This window comes from Dermacentor variabilis, chromosome 7 (genome assembly GCF_050947875.1).
Source record: "Dermacentor variabilis isolate Ectoservices chromosome 7, ASM5094787v1, whole genome shotgun sequence".
NCBI classification, from domain to species: Eukaryota; Metazoa; Arthropoda; class Arachnida; order Ixodida; family Ixodidae; genus Dermacentor; species Dermacentor variabilis.
Genome location: NC_134574.1, coordinates 32744128 through 32770655, shown reverse-complemented (window position 1 = coordinate 32770655; position 26528 = coordinate 32744128). Strand labels below are relative to the sequence as shown.

The 26528-nt window shown below is 46.3% G+C and overlaps 1 protein-coding gene across 1 annotated transcript in view; it reads right to left on the bottom strand.

The window, feature by feature from the left end:
• LOC142588588 (ATP-binding cassette sub-family C member 3-like) overlaps positions 1-18493 on the bottom strand; it is a 182477-nt gene extending 163984 nt beyond the window's left edge. Inside the window, exon 1 of the mRNA XM_075700424.1 lies at positions 18375-18493. The gene's annotated coding sequence lies outside the window, so the exon portion shown is untranslated. The remainder of the gene's footprint in view (positions 1-18374) is intronic.
• Between the last annotated feature and the right edge of the window lie 8035 nt (positions 18494-26528).

Genomic DNA, 26528 nt, shown 5'->3' with positions numbered 1-26528 from the left:
ATGTAGCACGCTGGCCGAATTATGCTTCAGCTTCTGGCGGCAGCGCAAAGACGGCAATGAAGTCGTCACCATGATACGGGTCTTATGAACACGCTACGAGTACTACTGACTGCCATACACACTCCGGCGGCTCGAGGTGCACTCGAAATACTGAATGCTCTGAATCCGGTACTGTCCGGTGTTGAGAAGCACCATGACTGCTCCTCAGCACTACTTCCTTAAAGAGGTCAAGGAAGCGTTCCTCTTCCAGTGGAATGCCAGAGGCCTTAAATCCCGCATTTCGGACTTTCGTCCGTTTCTTTTCAAGCACAAATTTCCAGCCATTGTCATTTGTGAGCCAAACATAGAGAGCACCTTCCTCCTATCAGGATATGAAGCTTTCATGTCTGCCACCTATACCGACCGCAGCAAAGTCATCGCCTACGTCAGATGCGATTTCACTTATCTTTTACACCCAGTGGCACCTCATGACGACAATCAGTACGTATGTTTGACTATAAAATGCAAGAACGTTTCACTCACGCTGGTAGGTGCCTACATTTCACCTTCGAGTCGATTTGACAACGCAAGACTAAGTACAATTTTAGCAGCGACACCTGGACTATGGATTCTTACGGGCGATTTCAATGCGCATCACCCGCTATGGGGAAGCTTGAAGATGGATTGTCGAGGAAGACGTGTACTATCCTTCGCGTTGGACCATGAACTCTGCTGCCTAAATGATGGCAGTCCCACTTTTCTGAGGGGATTACCATGCAGTAGCTGCCTGGACTTAACCAGTGCCTCGAGACTACTACTAATCTTATGACGACAAGACTTCTTGACTGCCATACCCATGCAACCGGCTACTATACCATTTTTGACAAGTTTTGATTGGCAAGAACTGTAGTTCAACAGGGGCTTCTCCTTCCTGGGCGAGTACTGCCAACGCGTGTTGGGAATGACAAGTGCTTTTATTCACATCGAGCATGCGTGCAGGTTTGATGGAAGGCTTTAGAAAGCCATCGTGCTTTTTCCAATAAATGTAGTTGTAAGTCAACGCCGTGTATGTCCCATCCTCTATTCTATTGTCCGATGTACGTTTTAACGCTGTTTTTTCAAACATTAGGCCAGAGTTTAAAAATAAGCGAAAGCCACGTAGCTGGACAAAACCAAGGTAATCTTTGCAGTTGCTTGTAGATACCAAATTTTCTTTTCATTCCGCCTAATTAGATATTAGTCTGAATGAATTATTCACCTTCTCAAAAAATATAAGTAGATGAAAAGTGTCAATGAAGAAATTGTAGAGCAACATGAAAAACTCCCGATACAGCTCTTTGTTGCTCAATACGTGTTACATAAAAGTGTTTTGCGAGCGTGACAGAAGGCCGCGAATACGCGCAAAGTGCCTCAAGAGGCCAGTCGCGCGGTATTCTTCCGCTTCTTGGGGCACATACTGCTTTCGCATTAATAAATATTTTCCTATCGCAATGAGCGCTTCGCCTTTCGGGAGAAACTTTGATGTTTCAAACGAAGCTTCCTTTGCCTCTTATTTCGACCTTCCTACTGCAGCTGCTGTTTCTTTGCACGCCCCGTCGGGAGGTGGTTCAGAGTGTGGATATACATGGTAGAAGCGCGGAAAAGAGGAAAGGCGATAAGAGGAACTCGTTTAGGCCTTTCTGAAGCGCTTTCGTAAACGTCTTCCGAAAAAAAGTGGCGGTGGCACGTGGATGAGGGCGCGTTAGGCCGTACCCCCCGTCGCGTCGTCACAATACTCTATTCACTGCTATAATTATCAATGACCGCCCGCAAAATTATTGCAGAAATAACTGCGCTTACATTTCTACTACCCTGCTACACTGAACATGGGAGGTAATGAGAATGGTAGTGAGGTGGTAGGGAGAGCGGGCAGGGAATGGCTTAGAAGAGATAGAACCGACGCTCAGGAAGCGAGTGAATAACTGCTTTCCACTTTTCGCTCGCAGCAACAAGCGTACATGCGGGGAGGGGGGTGAGTAGGGCGGGGAGGGCAAAGGCGACGTTGAATGGCAAGGAAAAGTTCGTGCTGCACACGGCAGCAGTTGCGGCCAAGCACAATAAATTAATACTCAAGTTACGCAGCGGTACGTTTCTCTACTTCTAAAAAATAAGCGCCATGCAAATTGGTTATGAGGACAACTGACGCAAATCGTTCGAACGGAAAGCCACATTAAAGCAGTGCGTCCTCTAGACGACACTGAAGGAAGCGACCACCCGTGAAATCAACGCTTCTGCATCCGGCACGGTAGGTTTGTGGTAATCAGGTCGCGTGAGGTCGCGGTTTTTGAACCTCGCCGCAGCAGCCGTATATTGTTGGAAATGAAATGAAAAAAATGCTCGTGTGCTAATATTTAGGTACACGTTAAAAAAATCCAGGTCATCGAAATTAAAATTCAGTCCCCCGCTGCCGCATGCCTCATAATCAGATTCTGGACATGGCGCGAAAATTCCAATATTTTAATGAAAATATTGCACTTCTACCACCATACATTGCGCAGTATAACTTTCTCACAGGTGGCGCGCCAATCTCTGAAAAAATGGCGCGCAACAATATCTAAACAAAGATGTCTCCCTGTGTGTTGTTTGTACTATGCATAAAAACACAAATGGTGTACCCAGTAACGTTTAACATTCTTTTGCCTCTTTAGTAATGCACTAAATGCTGATGAACTTACACATTTACAGTAAAAATCACCGCCAATTGTCGGCAATCAATGCTAACAGCCCAGAACGCGCTTACATCGTTTTGCACAGTGCAGGCGATCCGTATTCGTTTTCTTCCCGAACACCCTATACGTTTCTTGCTTTCTCGACTGCTCACCGGTTCAAGCTTCCACGAACTTTAAATCCAACCGCTTGCCGAATGTGTACGTTACCTGGAATTCTCGCTCTTTGAATACCTTCATATCTCATTAGCTTGTCCTGAGCTGTGTACGGATTTTTGCTGTAGCAGACTGCCTGATCGTGATGCGAATATTTGCTCAGGTTTGTTTTTGGCCTTAGGCATCCAGCTAATCCTCAAATTGCCTGACACCGTCATTTGCCTTATCATCCAGATTTTTCCTTCTAATTTGTTTCTTGCCATTCCTTGTAAATGTTGTCGGGCCCTTGGGCCCTCTCTGCAGCGCGCACGGGGGAAGCCTTTGAAACGCGCGCCACAACGGCACTCGTCGCATGGAGCATGCGCACCGATCGCGTATCGTGAGAACTCGCGTGGGGAATGCCGGGAAGGCGGCTGCTCGATAAGAAGGCAGCTGAGACGGGACTCGTGGCCTTTCTCCGGGGCGCGGGCCTGGGGAGGCGCTGGTGGGGCGTGGCCCGTCTAGGTTTCCTTCCGAGCGTGCTGCAGAGCAGGGGGAAAAGCGTTTTGTGTCCGCGGAACCAGTGCTCTTGTTGTTCGCTTTTGGAACTGTCTGCACGCCTGGTTCGGTGCTTGCTTTCTTTTTGCGCTTTATGCATTCTGTTATCGACCGAAAGATTGTGTTAGTTGATGGTTTATAACGCTGTTCTTTCGTTGCTCCCTTTGGCTTGTATATTTCGTTGCCTCGCTATTCTGCTGCTTGCTTCTTTGCCTTGTTCTTTTCTGCTATTGGCCGCGAGGCTGCGGTAATTTTGAGTGTTACATTCTATCGTAAGTTAAAGCGGTTTTTTGTTCCTTGCGCCGTTGGTCCTTTGTCGTACTGGTCGCGGCCCACGGACCCCCTGAGCGAAGGCGAGGGGCCCTCAATGTAAATCGTGTCGCTTGCATTACTTTCAACCAGTTTACTGCCTTTGTTTCTCTTCTTTTATTACTCTCCGTTGTCTATTTACCCTTTCAATTTCCCTGTACTTGGTTATCAACTCTGTTGTCCTCTCCCTAGCCCTTTTCTCTGTGCTTCTAAAGTAAAAGTATTTGTGCTCCCTAGGCACCAACTAATTTTGACGCAGGTCCATCGCTCTTTCCTCGAATCTAATTTTGCTCTGCAGTTCTGTTACTTCAAAAGAGGCGAAACTCATGTCACTTTGCATTGCCTCCTTTGTGATTTTACCGATGGCCCCCACAGATAGTCAGCGAACCGATCTCTGTTTACATTTCACCCCGACGTGATTTCTCATTCCAATCACAGAAATGCATTTGCCAACATTAGCACTGGCACCATTACACCTTTCGAGATTCAACCACCACCTAATATTTATTGTAGCCCCAAAGTACTTTATTTTATATTGCTGCATTCCGCTGACATTCATTTTAGGTTACCTTGATGCGGGGGGGAGGAGGGGGGGTGCTTGAGTGAGTCTTTCCTGCGCTTTTGTATATGCTCAGGTATTTCTATTGAATGATTATTGTTATGGCTTGCTGTTGAATTGGGTCCATGTAATTACGCGTTTATTGAAAAGAGAACGCTATTCCCAATTTCTCGACACTAACATAAGGCTCAGATTCGTCACTGCATTGTCGCTTGCATTCCCATGTCTCTCTAAATTTATTGCATTACCCGCTAGTAGCACTATATCGTCCCCATACATCAGCCCAGCGATTTTCCGTTGAACCGATCGACCTTTCCGCATCTAAGCGAAATATTAGCCTAATTCATTGCTTTCCAGTCGTCTTTCTTTGCCATTCACATAAAGCGTGAACACCAGTGGGCAGAGATGTCATCCCGGCTTCAATCCGCGGTGAGTAAAAATATTGTCACTGCATTTTCGACGTTGACGCCCGCTGCTCTCTCGTATCATTCTCTCTCTCTCTCCCTATATATATATATATATATATATATATATATATATATATATATATATATATATATATATATATATATATATATATGAGACAAGGATTAGGCAGCTAGTCCTTTTATGCTCCCGAGTGAGAGCCCCACCACCCGGCCCCAAAAAGGTGATGACAAGTTTGAAGCGTATCAATAATGCTTACACTATAGTGTAAGCATTATTGATACGCTTCAAACTTGTCACGCTTGCTCGAGCGGGGAAATTATAATTTCCCCGCTCGAGCAAGCGGCCAGAAAAGCCGCTACTTAGCCAGGAGGGTAACGCCGAACGAATCGTTTGAGGCGTGAAACGTGAACGGTCTCCGAACCAGGATAACGACGGTCCGAAGAAGCGTCTACGGGAGTAACGCGATAGTTCACTGGGGACGTTTGTTCGGTAATAATGTAGGCTCCAACGAAGCGAGATAAAAGCTTCCCACACAAACTGCCTGTACGAATGGGCATCCAAAGAAGCCCTTCCTCTCCAGGACGAAAGGAGACGTCATGACGAGAGATGTAACGTTGATCGCGATCTAGCTAACTAACTTCTGTGTTGAAGCGAGCACGTTGACGGCATTCCTCAAGTCTCGAGACAAACCGTTCGTATATACTGGCCGAGGTGTTAGTTGGGGCATTGAAGAAACCGGCGTCGATGGTGAATGTAGGCGAACGGCCATAAACTAGGTAGATAGGTGAGCACTTCGTAGTTCATTGGATATTGGTGTTGTGAGGAAACGTTACAAAAGGTAAAAGTTTGTCCCAGTTGTCGTGGTTTGGCCCGATATACATTGATATCATATCTGTTAGTGTGCGATGAAATCGCTCTGTTAAGCCATTTGTTTCAGGCTGATATGCGGATGTCGTCTTATGAAGTGAGCCACAAGCTCCGAGTACTTCTTTGTCATTGTTGACAGGAATGTCTTGCTGCGGTCACGTAACACTACATGAAGTGCACCATGCCGCAACACAACGACATCCAGAAAGAAGGTGGCAACGTCTGAGGCCGAACTAGAGCATACAGGAGCGGTCTCTGCGTAACGTGTGAGCAGGTCAACAGCTCTCACGATCCATCGATGACCTGCCGGCGTTATGGTCAGAGGGCCGACTAGGTCTATCGGAACGATGGCAAAGGTTGTGTCGGGACATGCGATGGGCTGTAAAAGCCCAGCAGGAGGCGAAGTCGGTCGTTTCCGCCGTTGACACTGGATGCATGAAGCGACGTACTTGGCCACAAAAGTAGACATACCTAGACAAACGAAACGGCTCCTAACACGGTGGTATGTTTTGTGGAAACCCAAATGGCCAGCAGATGGGTCGTCGTAAAAGGCTTGAAGGACTTGTGTGCGCATGCAACGTGGAAGAACAGCTACCCAGCGGTGTCCGTCGGAGTTGTAAATGTAGCGTTACAGCATATCGTTGTCGAGCTTAAATAGTCGCAGTTGTCGACGTAATCTGGCATTTGGTGCAGAAGTAGTCCCGCACAGGCGTTGTATAACGATGTTGCAGTAGGGATCAGAACGTTCACACGAGGCGAGCTGAGAGACGCGATTGAAATATAACGTGTCATTAACCGCTAGAGGTAATAACGGGAGTGGAGACTTAGTCTCATCATTTGGTGAGCAATGCATAGATGTACTCGAAGATAATAGCGGCAGCGGGCAGCAAGAGAGAGCGTCGTCATCCTCATGCTTTTTCCCAGTCTTTTAAACAACGTCAAAATCGAAATCTTGAAATTGGACCACCCAGCCACAGACAGATTTTTGATTGACGACCACCAGCAGAAGGCGTGATGGTCGGTTATGACCGTGAAGTGGCATCCGTAAAGGTATGGTCGAAAGTTTTGTATTGCCCAAAGTACTACGGGACGTTCGTGCTCTGTGATCGAGTAGTTCTTTTCGGCAGCCATTAATGCGCGACTTGCATAGGCAACAACTCTCTCTTGTGAGGCGGTATCACGCTGGAGACGAACAGCGCCGATCTCATGGCCGCAAGCGTCGGTGTGCAAACAAGTTGGTGCGTTCTCATCGAAGTGACAGAGGACAAGGTCGGTGGTTAATGCTTGCTTCAGGGCTTGGAAAGAAAGTTCGCAGTCGTCTGCCCAACGGAAAGCAGTGCCCGACGTGAGCAACTTGTTCAGCGGCGACGCCATGGCAGCAAAATTACTGATGAAGCGGTGCAACTAGGATGCCAGGCGCAAGAAACTTCTTAATTGTTTTTCATTTTCAAGGTGAGGGAAGCGAAGCACGGTGGCAACCTTGTTGGGATCTGGTCGAACGTCATCTTTACTGATAATGTGGCCCAACCCTTTGATGTTCTTTCTGAGAAAATGGCATTTCTTTCTGTTGAGTTGGAGTCAAGCGTTGGAAATGCGTGTGATAACTTCGTCCAAACGCTCGAGATGCTGACGAAGGTTCGTAGAAAAAATAACGACGTCGCCTAAACAGCACAGACAGGTCTTCCACTCAAGGCCACGTAAAACTGTGTCGATCATGCGTTCAAATCTTGTAGGGGCATAACATAAACCGAAGGGCATGACGTTGAACTTGTAAAGTCCGTCTGGTGTAGCAAAGGCTGTCTTGTCCTTGTCCGCTTCGTGCACGGGGATTTGACTATTGACCACGGAGGGAGTTATTAGCATCGTCGATTCTTGGCACGGGATATACGTCATTGCGCGTGATCTTATTAAGGATTCGATAACCGACGCAAAATGGTAGAGAGCCGCCTTGCTTGCGAACCAACACAACAGGAGATGACCAAGAACTGGACGATGGCCGAATTGTGTCTCCTTTGAGCATGTCATCGACGTTATCCGCAATGATTTTCCGTTCACCGGAAGACACGCGATACGGCTGGCGGCGCACAATCGAACCGCCTTCGGTTTCGATGCGATGTACTGCGATGGAAGTGCGCTCCAGAAGGTTGGAGTGAACGTCAAATAAGGCACTGTGTTTGTGCAGGAGTGCCAAAGGTCTTCTTTCTGCGCAGCAGCCAGATCTGGATTTATCGCGGCCGGTAAAGCAGCGGCAGCAATATGACCATCAGTTGTGGTAGACAAAGGTGGTGGTTTGGTGTGACGCGGTACCAGCGAAAGAGGTTCGTTGTCAGTAAAGAAAATCACAGTGGCGCCCTGGGAGAGCACAACTAGCGAAGAAGTAGGGTCACGAACAGCGACGAACGCTCTACCGTCCCAAAACCGCACCAAGTTAAGAGAAAGGCTAAGCCCACCAGAAATGCAGCGACACTCCGCACAAGGAAAACATGACCATTAACAATTGTGTCGGAAGTCAGCGTGAAAATATGCTCATGGCCCACGGGAATAAAATTGCCTGTAGACGTGACGAAGCGTAGGCTTTGAGCAACGAGAGCCGACGAAAATTCAGTATCCGTCATATAAATAGTTCGCTGACAGGCAAGAGATGAAAGCTGAGGCGTAGGAAAGGAAATCCCAACCCAAAATCATCGCGTAGGTACACGGAGACAGCACAACAAACTGAATGTGGTGAAGGGTTCCATCAATGAAAACACGCGCAGGGCAAATACCGGAAGGCTGAGCATGAACTGCATTAGCACAACGAAGGGGAAGGCCAATATACGCTGTGTTCACTTTTAGCAATCGAGAGCACCAGTCAGTAATTATAATGGAAAGCGATACGCCTGTGTCAACCAAGGCTTCGGTTCGGAAACCTTCAACACAGACCCTAAGTACATTTGACGGGCGCTCCGGAGCCGTTTCATGTTGTCCAAAGGATGCAGCTTGACCTCCTGAAGCTGCACCATTTAGTTTTCCGGGTGGTGATCGTAGGAAGAAGTAGCCGGTCGACGAGGGGAAGAGGACCGCCGCCTCACTGATGGAGAGCGACAACGTGGGAAACGCAATGAACCGGCAGCGTTGAAGTCGTGTGGAGGGAACATCGTGGGTATAATATCATAGCAAGAACGCCGATGTTGTGGTACACGGCCAGAAAAGTCATCCCTTTCAAGCCCGTCATAGCCACGCCGTTAATCTTGCTCACGGAGTTGAGAAAACCTTGAAATGTGGCCACGGATGACACAATAGTAGCAAACCGGTCATGGTGGGCTCCATGCGTTGTAAGATGGAGGAGGTGGTGGTCTTGTAGTGATAGCATTCAGGGAAGTGTGCGATGCAGGCGCCTGTTGTGGTGGCTGCTGGGATGGTGGCACTATAGAGGCAACCTGAGCGTAAGTTGGCATAGGGATAGGCTGCGGCCTCGGGACTTGCGGGCAGGTCAAGGCAGCTATCTCTTCCCTCACGATATGGCGTAGGCCGCCACCATAGGGTGCTATATGGACCTCAGGAGGGGTTGACGAAGATTGGGCGTGCAGTTTCTCACGGACGATGGAGCGAATCAAGGCACGTAATAGCTCGCTGTCAGTGGACGCCTTGAAATCAGATGTATCAGGGTGTAAGCGGAGCATTCGGAGCTCATCGAGACGCTGACACGTACCCCACTACTGCGACGGTAGTGGGGTTCAGCACTACAAGAGCATTGAATGCCACAGTCCCAATACCCCTAAGCAGGTGGCGTAAACGGTCACTCTCTGCAATCGAGGTATCCACGCGGCGGCAGAGGGCGAGGAAGTCCTCTATGTATGAAGTGTACGACTCGCCCGAGTGCTCAACACTCAGCAAGCTTCTTCTTGGCCATATCGGCGCAGACAGACGAGTTCGCGAAAATCTGGCGTATGTGGTGTTTAAAGGTGCTCCAGTTGACGAAATCAAGCTCATGGTTGTAAAACCAATTTTTCGCGACGCCGGTTAGGCAGAAGGCGACGTGAGCAAGATTCGCAGATTCGTTCCAGCGGTTAAATTCACTCACGTGCTCGTATAGCTCTAACCAGTCTTCAACTTCTTCACGTGGAAGTCCAGCAAACACGGGTGGATCTTTCTGAGAGGTGGTGACCGTCCAAGGTGTTGCCGTAGGAGCAGGCAAGGTGGATGTCATGGTATTGATCTACTGGTCTTGGCACATGGTCGTGTGCAGTAGGTAGAGGCGGTGACCCGAGCGGAGGTGCAGGGATGTAGCGTAGGGGAAGCTGGAGAGAGACCGGGAGCGAGAGGACGAAGAAACCGAACAGCACACTGCACCACTTGTGAGAAAATGTTTAGGCAGCCAGTTTCTTTTGCAGGCTCCCGAGTGAGAGACCCACCACCAGGCCCCAAAACGGTGATAATGAGGATGTACAGGTGAGAATATGAAGCGTATGAGTAATGCTCACAATATATATATATATATATATATATATATATATATATATATATATATATATATATATATATATATATATATATATATATATATATGCATACAGATGTATATCTATCTCTACTGTTTCACGCAATCGTCGTCTAAGTCCTCGTACTCGGGAATATCTGGTAGCGATTCCATGTCTACGTGGTCACAAGGCCCCCTAATATCTACAAATGCTACCCATAAAGGTATACGCTAAGCCATTGAAATTTCCACGCACTGAGTTAGCAAAAAATATTATTCTCGAAGCGTCTGTCTTGTCTAAACCCCTTCTCCCTGCGTGCCATTTTTGTCCGGCACCTTCAAGAGCTCCTTTTTAGGGCTTGCAGCACAATTCTTTATCTCACCCACGTTACTGTAACTGCTGTGTACTAGAGCGTCCTATCCTTATCATCCTTTGCCTTTAAAGATCAGATTCATCTGGCTTTTACGTAATGCAAGAATAGCTTTTTCTCGGTTTCTTCACTTGCTCTATGAAACTTGACAACAGTGTCTTTCTCCTTGGACCCAGCCTTATTATTAACTGTAAAGAAATTTACTGGGTCATGCAGCCCTGTTATTTAGGATATCTTCTGCAACTTTTTTATGTATATGTTTTTCGTGCCACATTTTGATATCTCATGCTTCTATGTTGCTGATTTTTTGGAAGTGCACTACGCTTTCTACATTACCCAGCTTATCACTGGTCACGTCACCGATGAACCGCCGCGCCTCCTCTCCTTCGAAGATATTACTGTGTTCATCGCGCATAGACATTCGTCAATGTTGCTTCGTAGCCACTAGTGCTCTAACAAGGTTGCAAATTCCATTTTGTGGGCCTTTGACTCTAACAATTGTTGTGCGCCCAATTTTCCGTTGTGCGTTCATTTGTTTCATTTAAGCTCACTCCCTATCGTTTTCTTCTTTAGGTATTGCTTCCATTTAAACGACGTTTCTTCTTCGTATAATACCAACATTTTTGCCACACGATTATCCTTAGACGCCTGCCTACTCGCTTTTATAGCTTGCTTTATTTCCTTGCTCCACAACTTGCGTGGTTTCCTCTTTCCACTCTAACAAATTTTAGCCGTGTTTGCCTGGCATCCTGCTGGATGACGTCATCCTGCAATGTTGTAGGAAGCACCTCCATTTTCTTGTTTCCAAGTTTTGAGATCTATGCTATTTGCTTTTAAGTTTCATTTTTTTGCTGCTATTGGCTCTTTGTGTTTTGCCCTAATATATCTTTCAAGTTTTACTTCACCACAGCAGTGGCATCTGCTAGAACCTTGACAATTCGTACTCACATCGTTTTCGTTACAGCTTCCTTGTATTGAGTATGAAACAAGTTCGTACGGTTTGAAAAGTGTTTCAGTTCAGTCGTCCTAGGAGATGGCTTGCTCAAACCTCTCTCAAGTAAAACACGTAATACTATTACCACCTATACAATTGCAACCGTAGTGCCTGCGTGCATTAGTGTACTTCTGTAGACAAAACGAGGCATTTATCGATGGTGCATGAGTAGCGAGCACCGATCGTGCCGTTGACGTGCCAGTAATAACGCAATCTGAGCTACATTTATCCTTTCGCTCGTCCTTTAGAGAGGCATAGCTCGGCAGTGCGTTTTGCGGATGCGATTGGGAATGGTCGCCTTTAGAGAGCTCACTCAGCTGTAGTTATAATTCAAGAAAGCAAAATTTTTGCTCACAGAAGTTATGAAGTATACAAATGTGCAACTCATCGCACGAATTTTACCCTTTCAGGGTTGTGGTGTCCCCGCGTTGAACACGTAAAGTACGCAAATCGCATGGCGAGACTTGAGTAGCATGGCAAATTTAGCAATTCAGAACCATTACCTTTTATCACGGCGGAGCACTACAAATAGGAAGTTATCACGATTGCAACATTAGATTGCATGTAATAAGCCACTAGGTGTATCATAAGCTTTATAATGCGCCAGTAATTGTGGGCTTGTGTATTTAGTTGCGCTGATCCACCCACTTTGCTTGAAGGAGAAATATGCTCTGCTTTCCAATGAAACATTAGTTCTTACCGGATGTGTTGTACTGTCTGAAGAATGGTGAAAGTACCCTTTACTAGCTCTACAAGCTTAAATCACAGGTTGAACGGTGATAAGTAAATTATGTAACGTGAGTAAGCCTGCCCAATCAAGGCACAAAAATCGTGTGATAGCTGCACTATCCTTTGTTGCTATGCCAACATAGGGACTTCTTAAATTTCAGCTTCAGTCGACAGTACATGTTTAGATTCGCAAATATCGCCAGCTCATACTCCCTGTCGAACATCCTGTAGCACTGGAGGACGAAGACGAAGTGTTTCTTCTAGAGACCACTGTTCCTTCGCGGTGCAGAATTTCAGCCTTTTCCCATATTTTACAGGGAGGCACCTCTCCCATTGCAATAGAAGTGGAGTCAGCAGAATGCCAACGCGACGTGAATACTTCGGTAGGAACCGGCCCGAGGAAGAGAAATGACCCTTCAAGTCAAGCTGACAGCCACCCTCCGTGGTTGCTCAGTGTCTATGGTGTTAGGCTGCTGAGCACGAGGTGGCGGGATCGAATCCCGGCCATGGCGGCCGCATTTCGATGGGGGCGAAATGCGAAAACACCGGCGTACTTAGATTTAAGGGCACGTTAAAGAACCCCATGTGGTCGAAATTTCCGGAGTCCTCCACTACGGCGTGCCTCACAATCAGAAAGTGGTTCTGGCACATTAAACCCCATAATTTAATTTCTTTAGCTGACAGCGAGGTCATTGTCATGCTCAATTGATGACGCCGCAGATGATGAACGCTTCGAAACAGTGGTGCACTGGAAGGCCAAGAGCAGAAACATAAACGGACAGTGTTCGTCAAGTAAGTCAACCGTCATGCTACAGCGAAGGGCATCGGCGCACACAATTCTCTTTTTGCTGGACACACCTGCCCACAACCTCAACCGACTTAAGCGATTTCCGTTTCTCTGGAGGCTATTGTCCCAGGAGAAATCAAGGATATCAAAATTAATATTTGAAGAAACATCCTGGCTATTGATGGCCAAACGGGAAGCGCAATCAATGCTTTGGTGACAGTAAAGCTCCTGGGCGACATCCGTGTCCACTACCTCATTCCGCAGTACAACAGAACCACGGCTCATATTCTTTGTGGTATAGACACATCGATTTGCGACAGCAACCTTTCGATTTTAATCAAACCTGTGACAGATGGTGTTGCCTTACCTGAAAGTCGGCGGCTTGGCAAGTTGGCCTGTGTAAGGCTCGTGTTTAAAGGTTACTGCCTACCATAACATGTAAAGGTCGGGCACTTTCGGCATATGGTGCGGCCTTTCGTGCCCAAACCACTTCAGTGCAGAAGGTGCCAAATAATTAGACACATGAGTGCTGTCTGCCGAAATACAACAATATGCCCACGTTCTTCCCCAAAATACGATACTGACACTTGCCGTGCAACAGAGCGCAATTGCCCAAATTATCAAGGCTTGGACGCTGCATCCTCAGAAGACTGTTTAAGCCCAAAGAAAGAGCAGGAAATCTTGAAAATAATGGCAAGAGATGGATCATCACACAGAGCTGCTTCTGCAGTGATAAGGTGACATCGCTGCTGCCGGAGACGAAGCCTACGAAATCCTCTTCCGGTTCAAGGGAGATGTCTCGTCCGGCAAGGCCGCCTCCTGTTCCATCTGTCTCCAGTAAGAGCGCGAATGTCAACGAAAAAAGCGGCTCATCAAGTGAGGTGTGGCCAGCAATGCCGGAGACGTGCGGCGCACCAGAGCCTCAGCACATGACTCGCCACTTGAAGTCCAATGTCGCTTCAGTTGACCGAATGCGAGACAAGGATTCACAAGTGATTGCTATGCTAAAGTTACTCACAAATGTCATGCGTCTACTACTGACAAACATGGACACTCTGCCTGCTCGTAGCGCACGACAAGTAGTGGACGCGCTGACTCCAGTGCTTGAAAGCTTCACATAGCACCAAGGCCCGCCCCTCGCTGCCCTTCCACAAAGAAGCCAACAAAACATCTCATTTCAGTGTAACGCCCTCGGCCTCAAATCGATAATTTCAGATTTTAGACACTTTGTATACGAAAACCGTTTTCCCATCCTCGTAATGTGCGAACCGAGCGTGCAGAATATCACACGCATTTCTGGCTATGAGGCATTCATGTCCTGTACCTGTGGTGATGTGAGCAAGGTCATTGTATATATTAGATATTATCTGTCATACGTGTTGCACCCAGTCCCGCCTCACGGCGATAACCAGTACGTTTGTTTAATTTGTAATGAAGAACGGAAGAGAATAACATCCCGATCATTTTCAAGAGCGGTGGGCATGAGATCGGCGCTTGAACGCCACCATCTTGTTCTCCCGACGTACTGTTCCGACGTACGTATGTAAGGAAAGTTTATTGGACGAGTCCAACAAACAGGCGGTAGCTCGGAACAGTACGTTGGGAGAACAAGATGGTGGTGTTCGAGCGCCGATCGCGTGCCCTCTGCTCTGGATGATGATCGGGATGTCATCCTCTTCCTTTCTTCATCAGAAGTTGTAAAAACGAAGAAGCTTACGTTTACTCTCGTCGCTGCTTACATTACTCCTTCATGTTGCTTCGACTCTAAACAACTGCAGGACGTCCTATCAGCGACACCCCACCCTGCGATTCTTACTGGAGCTTTGAATGCTCAACATCCGCTTTGGCGGAGTTTGAAGATGGACTCCAGACGAAGGAGACTAGCATCCTCAGCCACACAGCATGACCTTTACTGCCTCAACGATGGTAGTCCGACATATGTGCGCGTGCTTACATACAGCCGCTGCCTATACTTACCGTGGTTTCTCGGCGTCATGAAAAAAAGAACGTGCAATGGTTCCCAGACATCAAATTACATCGAAGCCACCATGTTAACACATACCTGAAGATCAAGGGACTATTTAACTACTCTTCCACGACCCTTCAGCGAATCTGCTGGTCGGCGTTTCAGAAACACATGAAAAAGTATGTCAGCGAGGGAATCATCGGCTGAAAGAAGATACAGGAGAACTAAATCTATCCATGATCTCAGAGAGGCAAGGCGCACGTAAAAGAAGATTCCGCGCCGCATTGATTCACTACAACTTGAAAGATGGAAGCGTTTCTGTGAGTGATTGGATCCACGTCAGTGCTCATCTCAGTTATGAAGAACCGTGCATGGACTTCGCATATCACCGCAACCGCATGTTGCGGTGATATGCGGCCTTGATACTAAGGCCGAAGAAAATTTCACATTACTGAAGAATTTTGCTCGAGACTTGTCAGCTTGCAGGCCCAACGCGCACTTACACCATGTACCATTCCTGTAACTCGGTATTACCGCAGGGATATAATGTTTTAGATGGAGGAGCTTGAAGGGGCACTGGTGACTAGCAGGCGCTCCTTGTCACCTGGGCCGGACGGCGTTACCTATGCAGCGCTCGCCACTCATGGGCAGAAAGCACGACTAATGCTGCTAAACTGTTACAACGAGTCGTGGCGCAACGACTTGGTTACACGTGAATGGAAATGCAGCCGATTGGTTGCACTTCTCAGTCCTGGTAAATCAACGTTATACTTGTCATCGTACTTCCCCATCGCTCTGGCCAGTTGGATAGGGAAAATAGTGGAAAAAATGATTTTAACACCCCTGAAATGGTACCTGCAAATTTACCACGCATACCCAGATTTTATGGCTGGCTTGTGGAGTGGACGCTCATACATTGATAATGTCATCGATCTGGTGACGTTTGTTCGAAATAAACAAACGTCTGAAACGACTGACTGCGGCGTTATTCCATTACACAAAACGCGCCTATCATAATGTAGCACATTATGTCATCATAGAGGTTCTGATTAAAGCAGGAATCGCGGCCGCAATTTTTAGTGGCTCTGTAGTTATTTGACCAACAGGCATTTCTTCTTGATTACCGAGGACGGCGCCACGACTCAACACGAGACATTCCGTGGAGTACAGCAAGCCGTAGTGTTGAACCCGACGCTATTGAACATAGTGGTCGTTGGCCTAGTCAGATGCTTGCCAAACACAGTTAAAGTATCAATCTATGCTAACGGCACCTGCATTTCAGCGTGTGCTGTAACACGACTGCAGGTACGAGCAAGCCTACAAAAGGCAGCTACGTCAACATCACTGCATTTGCGAAAACAGAACTTAGAGCTGCCTTCAGAGAAATGCTGCCTCGTCACATTCACTCGGAAAGTAATGGAGCCTTACTCCGTATGATTCGATAGGTAAGTAATTGCAAACGAATGGAAGCACCGCTTTTTAGGGGTAATTATTGACCGCAACCTATCACGGAGCCCGCACGTTTCATACCTGAAGAATAGCTTAGTCACAATAATCCGTCTCACATTTCACGGCGCAAGGACATGGGTCACGTCAGTGCGATCAACGCTGACAGCTTTATAACGCCTTGTTTCTCGGTTTCGAGAGATACGGCATCCCTGTGCTTGGTAACTCCTGGAAAACAAGCCTGCGGGAACTCCCGGTACTACAAGGTCAAAGCTCTAAGGTGGTGTCTCGGCCATCCGAAGTGTGCGTCTACAGCGCAACGATTGTCATAGCTCGAGATCAACCAATATCAATGTACTTGGCAACCGACGCTTTCAGGGCGCATATTCGGCATGTTGCCCGACTACCTTCTCACCATCTCGCCGCTTTACCTGCAAAAACGCCACACACAACTTTGAGTCGTATAATTGTTGTCACTCGTACCTCGTTGCCATCGAACTACGTGCCTGCAGGAAGACCACCCTCACCTTCATGGTGCCTTCACAAACCTCAAGTACGCCTCACCATCCAAGGAACCATGAAGAAAGCTAACATGCCGTAGTATGACCTGAAGCAGCCACATTAAGACTTCTACAAGAGATGCACAGTGGCCGCGTACACGTTGACATCGATGACTCAGTCACACTTGCAAGTTCCGCTGCCGCTGTGGTGATATCAACAAGATCCGTCAAATACAGCTAAAACGTCACATGTATCATAAGCGACCGGTGCGGACCGGTGCTGAAGAGCCCTGTGCGCGGCTCTTCATTTGATTAAGCAAGAACCACTCCATGCATGGTCAATCTTCTGTGATTCCAAGGCAGCGCTACAGAGTGTACTCTCAGCACTGCACCATGGATCACATGAGCACCTCGTGGCAGGGGTCAAAGAAGTCCACCATCGCGTAGTTCATGAAGGACACGATGTAATATATCAGTGGTTGCCTAGCCACTGTGGCATGCATGCCAATGATTGAGCAGACGCAGTTGCCCGATATGCCCATAACGGTGTCAACTGCGTTGCCATTCGTCTTTCGAGAGCTGACACAGCGAAAAAACTTTCCGCCCTTGCGCGTAACCTAACATTAGCTCAATGAAATTCATACGAGTTTACAAGTGCACGCCTTCATACCCTGGACCTTAATTCACAGCTCCCTATACCGCCCGACCTCCCACGACGTAACTGCACCCTTCTAGTCCGTCATGGCTTCGAGTCCCATTTTCAAGTGCGTACTCCTTTCTTATTGAAATGGTCAACAGCTCACTTTCTGACTTCTGCATGTGGAACTAAACACTCGCGCACCTTCTTTCTGCGTGCCTGCGTTTCAACCTGCAAAGAGCAGTCCTCTCATCCACTCTAGACAAACTGGACAAGTGCCCAATAAGAGAAAACATCCTTGGAAACTGGTCTACACGAACCTCAACGCGATCTGCTATAAAGGCGCTGCTGCGGTACTTAAAAGACACAGGACTTTCTGGCAAATTGTACAGTACACTGTGTGATGTAGGATTCGACGGTGACACTGTGTAAACCTAGGAATGCCTTCGCAGACTGCGTGACAGTGTCCACACACAGACACGGATCGTCTGTATTGTGTATGTGTGTGTGTGTCGTTGTGATTTTTTTTCTTTTTTTCTCTTCTGTCTCGCACCTATCGCATCCATTTGCCCATCCCCCTGTACAGAGTAGCCAAGGGAAGATAATCTCTCGTTAATGTCCCTGTCTTTCTTTTGCCTCTCTCTCTCTCTCTGTAGCACTAACTTGACCAGAGCGGTTTTTCCCGGAGAGGAACTATATCATTCGTTCGTCATGCAGTACATGCAGTCATGTCTGTAAGCTTTTTTTAAACACATGGCAAGATGACATTATTGCCGTATGCTCTGCAATTACCTAGCACCTGCATCACGCATATCCAGCTTCTACCTGCAAAAGTCTCAGTTTTGTCACTCCTTGGAACTTCATCCGATTGTGTTCTTTGAAATGTCAAGCAGAGTAAAAGTTAACAATTGTGTGGTTGCTCACGCGAGAATTCGCGCACTTACAACGGGGAAGGCCGCCAGCAGAGTATCGGTGACTACGGAAACAAGATGAAGGCCGTGGGCTCCCCAGATAAGGTATGATGCGGCTGCATGTTTTGACTTGAAGTAGACTGTTAGGAACGGTGCTATGACCTGAAAAGATAAAAAAACGATAAGAAATTACTATCCTCAAGCTACTTACCTACTTTCTGGAAAAAATTTTAGCGTCCTGATTGTACTGAATTAAGACGCCAAGTTGGGCGAGTTGTACTCTTTGAAAAGATAATGACATTCACTTTGGTTTATTTAGGTATAGTACTCACCCGGACCAATATGATATAGAGGGGAAGAGTCACGTTTGGACATATCCTCATGATTCATGGAGAATATCAGGAAAAAATACAACAGCCGCAAAGGCATGTTATTTAAATGCAGTTTAAGAATGGCACATATTCGGAACCGAAAAGTTTTTTTTGGCACTCAAAATAAATGTAAACAATGTTACAGTTCAATATCATTATCATATCCAAGAAAGCAATTGTGGGACCTTGCGAGGGAGCATAAGCAGCAAGGAAAGAAGGTTACCTTGAAGTTCGATACACTGCACTTAGACTGCAAACGGTATCAAGTAGATAGCGCCACGGGGGGCGTAGTCCAACTATGACAACTTTGTACGCCTAGAGTTGCGCAGCCGCTTACTCTTATGGCTGCCTACTGTCAGAGCATAAAGAAGAAAATCGACGTTTTTTATGGTGGTTCGATCGATACGACCTTCAGTAATTTTGGGCACTGAGTCATGGCTTGATTCTGCAATTACGGATTCAGAAGTTTTTCCCCCTGGGTTTCAATGCTTCCGTCGCGACCGAAGTTCAAGAGGAGGCGGGTTGTGTATACTTGTAAGTTCCCATATACCAAGTATATTGTTGGATTGTTCTGCTACTGACAGTGAATGTGCTTTTTATAGAATGCGGCTGCAGAATGGGAAAGGTGTTGTAGTTGGTTCATAGTATAGCCTCCTGGCACATCGGCACATTCTTCGAGCAGTTTTTCAAATTGAGAACCTTGAAACGATTAAAGGGGATCATATTTTGATAAAAGGTGACTTTAACCTCCCACACATTAATTGATCATGCAGTGAACCAAGGTATACTGCCGGAGGCCGATTATATGCGATTTTTTTCTTGATATTCTGGATGAGTACACACTTAAACAGTACGTCCGTGAGGCTTCTCGAAATGACGATACAGGTAATGTTCTTGACTTACTTCTTTGCAATATGCCTAATATTTTATCCAACGTCCATGTTTTACCCGGTGTTAGCGACCACAACATAGTTGTGGCTGATGTTAATGTTGAGAATATATCTGTTCCCAAAAAAGTTGCCAGAAAGGTGTATGTAATATAGTAGGGCAAATTATGACGCAAGTAATTCTGCATTTGAAATTTATTTGCCTACTTTTCATACACTAGCAGACGAACTGATTACTGAAGAGTTATGGAGCGTATTTAAAGAAAAACTATTTCATCTGCTTGAAACTTTCGTTCCCATTCGAGCCTTGTCGTCTAAAAGCACAAGTGATAAACCATGATTTAACACTTAGCTGCGTAATTTACTGCGACGTATAATGCGAATGTACAGGAAATGTAAAAAAAATAGTTCTTTGGAAAAGAAGTGTGAGCAAAAAATATTGAAACTTAATTTTCGAAGTCTAATGAAAGTAGCTAAGAATTCTTACTTGGTAAGAAGTTCGCAAGAGGACTGCAAACAGTTTTGGAGATACGTTCTTCTCAATGGTAAAGAAGATTCATCTATTCCGCCTCTAAAATATTCTCACACAATCATTAACGATAATGCCCCTAATGCAGCCATCATTAGCGATTATTTTTCGTCCGTGTTTAGTCAAAGTTATTCGCGCGTTGTTAACACGGTTTTTCGAACTGACGCAGGCGTTATGCCTGAGGTCACATTTAGTGTGCCTGATACTTGAAAACATTTAGAAAGTGTCAAACCCGCTAAATCATGGTGCCAAATGATATTCCAGCAGCAATAACAAGGGACTGTTCTGCAGTGTTATCTTTGTACTTTCTCTGTTTATTTCGGAAGTGCTTTATTGTTAAAGCACTACCTCGTGATTGGAAATTAGCACGTGTTACACCTTTTCGTAACAATGGACCAAGAAATGAGGTTGAGAGCTACAGGCCGGTGTCCTTAACTAGAATAACATATAAAATATTTGAATATGCCCTTTATAGCTGCATACTGACACATCAGATTAAGCATAATCTTCCGCGTCCTAGTCAACACGGATTTCGGCAAGGTTTTCCTTGCTCAACGCAACTTGTTGAGTTCACGCATGATTTGGCTCTAGCACTAGATAAGCGTGATGTAGTCGACTGTTTTTTCTTGGACTTCAAAAAAGCATTCGATGTCGTTCCTCACGACCTTCTCGTTAGTAAATAACGGCGCTATCAACTGAATGAATCCGTTACTGCATGGACAGCCGAGTATCGCTCTGTATGACCGCAGTCGCTCGTTCTCAACGGTGTTTCTGCCGGATATGTTCCCGTGACCTCGGGAGTTCCTCAGGGCTCAGTTCTGAGCCCTTTTTTGTTTCTGTTCTTTATAAATTATCTTACTATTGGCCTCAAATCATCGTTCAGAATGTTCGCGGATTACTGTGTAGTCTACAGGACTATAGAGAATGAACGTGATTCCGAAAACCTGCAGCATGATATGAATGTTAGCATCCTGATGTTCCCATTCAGAAATGTCGTTGAATATTAAAAGGGTGTTCAGGTCATCTTTACAAGGAAACATTCATACCATTTTAATACGTTTACAGTAAATAACACTGCTTTAAGCAAGGCCAGGGAATATAAATATATAGGAGTTAATTTAACGAGTGATTTGAGGTGAACTAGGCACGTTCACCACATAAAAGTGAAGGCTGCACGTGTTTTGGGTTTTCTAAGACGAAATTTCAGCGAACTTCCATCTAACTTAAAAGAGCAACTGTATGTCACTCACATGCGCTAATTGTTAGAGTGCGCTTATGTTTTCTGGGATCCGTATACCAACGAGCTGGCCGATAGGCTTGAAGAAATACAGAATAGGGCAGCGCGATTTGTTTTAGGTAATTAAGATCGCCAATTTAGTATCAGAGAGAGCAAAAGTAAAGTTAAATGAAAAGACTTGAAAGATCGTAGACGAAACCTTAGGTTGAATTTTTTTCATAGTATCTACCATTCAAAACTGGAATCGATAAGGAGAAGTAAATCCAAGCGCCGTCCTACATATGCCAAAGAAGTGACCACAGTCTCAAAGTAAATGAATTTTCCTTTAAAGGTGACGTCTTGCGCTATTCATTTTTATTAGATCTATACCAGAGGGGATTAATCTTCCGCCTATGGTTGCATCCATTGTAGCAAATGATTGCTTTTACCGCACTTTTTGTAATAGGTTTCTTTCTTATTGGTCTCAAATATAATGCTTATTTTTATGTATCCCCCAGCTGTGATGCCTGCAAAGGCGAAGCATGCATCAAATAAATAAATAAAATAAATATAAGAATTTTTCAAAATGCTGCAATAAATTATTTAGGGCAGCTTTCTTTCTCCACACAGAAGCAAACGAGTTTTTGTTTAGTTAGAGATAACCCTTATAACGGCAGAAATATCTTGATATGTCAACTAGTAAAATACCAATATCTTCTGATTGTTCTTAAACCCAGTGCCCTCAGTAATTATTAGACTGCCTTGTAGATTCTCTGCGAACATAAACTGCAACAATATAGATCAATTCTGGTCCTTTCGACAAGGGCCGGACATACGAAAGAATGTGCCTCTTCAGACGATCTAAGAGAAGCATATCGCGAAGATAGGGAGCCCGTTATCATTTTGGCGAAAGAAGTACCCGGCACTGGGTCAATTACTACCGGGTAAAATTGTTCAAGTCGCTTGTGAAAGTCTAAGCTGTATCCGGTCACGCACGAAATGTACTTCGACGGGATGGTTATTGAAGCCTATTACATACCTCGTAAAATAAAGACCACTATTGATATGACAGAAGTATGCAGCAAACATTGCGCTAACATCTTCAAAAAGCAAATAAAAGACAATATATCATACTTACACTAAATCGGGATAAGCGATTCATAAAACTATCCGTCGAGGAATCATGGTTCAGTGCAGACGATGCGAATAATCATATACGCAATAACATTTACACTAAGGTTTAGGGTGGCACAGCTTAGTCAGTCGGATACGATGCTTAGTTTGCACCCAACTTATATTTCATATTGTAGACCATTTAAACACACTTTCTCTTCTTACGAATATTGTGAAACTGCCAGAGTGTTCTTTATTATTTAATAACCCCAGTGCATACTTTGTGTTTTCTTTTAGCTTCATGCTGGCTTTGTATTCGGTGCCTTCCAAGATTCATGCGTCATTTACCAGTTTTTGGGTGCCCCAGGAGACGCATAGGTATTAACGCCATGGCGTTAAGGCTGCCCGTGTCGTAGAGAATCCAGCGTTGGCGCCCAGCGTTGATCGAACGATGCAAATCCAACCACATAGACCTACCGCCTAGCACAAAGTAGTTACTGAACTAATTTAATTTCTCATAGTAAAACATGTAAGACAAGTAGTAAATCACGACTTGCACAAAATTTACACACATGAATTTGTCGCATTGTAATGTGAATACAAGAGAAAACATAATCCTGTTACGGCGAAACTCAGACAGGCCCTTTTCCAGCGCTTCTTCTTTGCACAGATCGGCCGCAGCGTCGGATATTTGCGTGCAACGGCGCGCGCAGATGTCGTACGCTGGGGAGCGCCGTGCTCTGTTCCTTGCAGCAGCTCCAGCTGGCGCTCACTGACGCCGCATGGGGGCCCACGCAAGAGGCTGTGTTTATACCCGAAAGCTGGCCTTCATGCTTAACGTTCGCTGCCAGCGTGTCCCGGTAAACATTACGGTTACATAACCTACAGTTGCCGGGAAGAGTGAGAAGTCAGGCATCTTTGAATGCTATCACGTTTCACTGTTAAAGCCTAAGCTTGGGCGTCCTCCAAATTTTTCATGCATCCTTGGTACTCTGTTTTATTGGGAATGTTTTTTAGTTATGTTTAGGCACCTGAGACGGTAAGATCAAATCTCAAACCACTACTCTCTACTCGTTGCTAGCTACAGAATGATAAGATTCCATAGGCTGTTTTTCCTTGTTGTAAGCCGCTTTCGTTAAAGCATTTTCATTTTCCATTATTCCTCCAACGAAAACTACACGCCCACTTTTAACTTTTTGTTGCAGACGGTTGCAGCATGTGACTAACTGTTCTACTAAGTCACTGTATTTGGTTGTGTATACACTGCAGTTACACGGAAAGGTTGACTGCTTCGCAGTCCGCTTTCGGAAGGGCTACTTCGGATTGAGGCTCCCTATTTTCCTACATCACGCAGGCACACATAATATGCACTCAAACATATACCAAGTCCAAAAAAAAGAAAAAAATCAATAGGAGTAACGATCACTGGCGATGCGTCCGACATATTTACGAAGCATCTTACAACTCTGCATTAATAGAGCGTAATTACGCATACACACACACACACACACACACACACAAACACACAAACCTAATATTGTTTAAATAGCGAGAACAAAATTATTTGATGTGTGTATAATTTGCAACAACATTTAGAACTCAAACCGAACAAATTAGGGTACTATTTAGAAGAAAATTTCTTGGGCCAAAGTATGTCAATCCTTATTGATTCTTGAGCATGGACAAAGGTAATTAGGGTTGCACAAAAAGTGCGAATTATAATGCAGCCCAGCAGTTTCTAAAATGGACCTACTGTTAAGGTCTACATATTGTTACATGGGGACACGCAGACGAGGAGCTATATAAAGTATATTTACAAGTGAAAATGCTGTAGCAGGCCAAAAGGCAACAGCCTGCGGTAGCCTCTCATCGTCGTCGTCGCCTTTTCACCACTGGCCTCTTCTTCATCGTAACTACTGGTTCGTAGCACTACCCCCGGTGGTGAAAGCCCCGTCCCAGTGCAACTTAAGGCTGGCTCGGAAGCAGTGTAGTAGGCACTGAGCCTACTGACGTGCACGATATGACTGGATTAATGCGTAGAGGCTGAGGTAGAACAAAAGGGAGCGATTTCATAGGTCACTAGCGTCACCTGGGGGAGCGTGCGGTAGGGCGCCGTGTATTGGGAAAGAAGGTTCTTTGAAAGGCCGACTGCCTAGAGGCTGACCACAGGATTACGAGCGCAGTAGGCGCAAACTATGTGCCATGGTGACGGGCGTTGCAGATACGCTGCTGAGTTGTTTACGATGCCGTCAGTCGAGTACGGGCAAGCCGGCGTGCGTGGTCGGCCAGGGCGGTAGTGTCGCCCCAGTACTCGCTTGTTGAGGTTGCAGGAAGAAGTGTAGTACGAAGGGGCAAGGTCGATTCGCGACTGTACAGTCTACCGAGGCTACCGATTCGTTCAGAGTACCGCGCGAGCGTCGATTGGTCGGCTGGTCAGCACCTTCTAACAGCGTGAAAGGACGAGATCAGAGATTAGTGCATGCGCACCAAGTTCACTGGAAGCCGTTATCTCCGATAAGCTGGAGAGCTTGCACCATGGCATTTAAAGAAAACTGCTGGAGTAGAAGCCGCCTGTACCGGCCTATAGACTCGGGTGAATGCGGCCGGCGGTCACCCTGCAGGGGGCTAGAAGTGGCCTGTCAAGAGCTTCGCATGCGTGTTCGCCTAGTTTTGAAGTGGTTCTCAATCGCTGAACAAATTTTTAAGTTTTATTGTATCAAGGTGCGCTATGGGGAGAGCCATACCACGATCAGTAAGCAGCTACCGCGGGGCGCGATGAAGCAATATAGTGTCATGCAAGAGGAAGTCTGCGACGTCAGTGGCGCAACTAGTTGGGAAAACCCGTGTGATCGCGTAATCAATTCAATGGCTACTCATTGGTTACCAAGGGATGACGTGGGAAAGGGAGCGAGGTGAACTAATCCATCTCGGAAGCATGGTTCGACCGGGACGGTGATCGGTTGGAGATGACCGGCAGGGAGCACCGGAGGCATTTTCAGATGCTGGAAGCAATCAGAGGCAGCAACATAGTGTCAGACGTAGGGAGCGAGACCGTACCAATAGAAGCGGCAGCGGACGCGCTCATACTTGCGAGATACCCGGAAGTGTCTTGCAGCAGGTGTACCATGGAGCTCGAAGAGCACAATCCGTCGTAGAAGTTTGGACACGACAAGAAGGTCAGACCCGCCAGATAGAAAGTTTCTTCGGTAGAGATCACCACCCTAGAGAACATGTCGGCGAAAAGAGGTGTTGCCAGGTGAAGAGTGCAGATCCTCCATGAGACCTCTTAGAGTTGTGTTCCGGTACTGCTCCTCGGCGATGTTAGCGAAGGCAAACACAGAGAAAATACCGTTTGTGGTGCTATGGTAGGCGTCTTGAGCCTAGTCGACCACGTAGCGACACAGGCAATCAGCCAGATTTGTAAATGAAAGAATACGAATATTGTAGGCGTAACGCCCAGTGACCAAATCGTCATGTAAGGTATTTCACCGAGGACAACCAACAGAGCACGTGATGGTCTGAGAAGACTTACAAGGGTCGGCCATATAACTGTGGACGGAACTTCGCAACCGCCAAACGAGGGCCAGGCGCCCACCCTCATTGACGGAATAGTAGCGCTCGGAGGTTGACAGGAGCTAGCTGGCGTAAGCGATAACATGGTATGCCGATTCCGGGGCCGCTGGCATAGGCATGGACTTCGGTAGGTTCAGAAGGATTGAAATAGGCCAGAATGGGCGGCGTTGGGAGACGGGTGATTATATACGAGAGCATAGCGGCATCGTTATTGCCCCACTTAAAATAGACGTCTTTATTCAAAAGCTCGGCTAGTGGTCGTGCCATGGCCGCGAAAATATTTCACGAAGTGGCGAAAGTGCGAGCAAAGGCCGATGAAGGTACAGAAGTCTTTGACACACTTCGGAACAAGTAAGTTCCGAACACCATGAATTTTGACTGGGTCCATTTGCACCCCTTTCCCATCAACGAGATCTCCAAGCATGGTAATCTGACGATGGCAGAAGTGGCAGTTCAGTGCGCTTAGCTGCAGAGTGGCTCGACGAAAAAACATTGAGA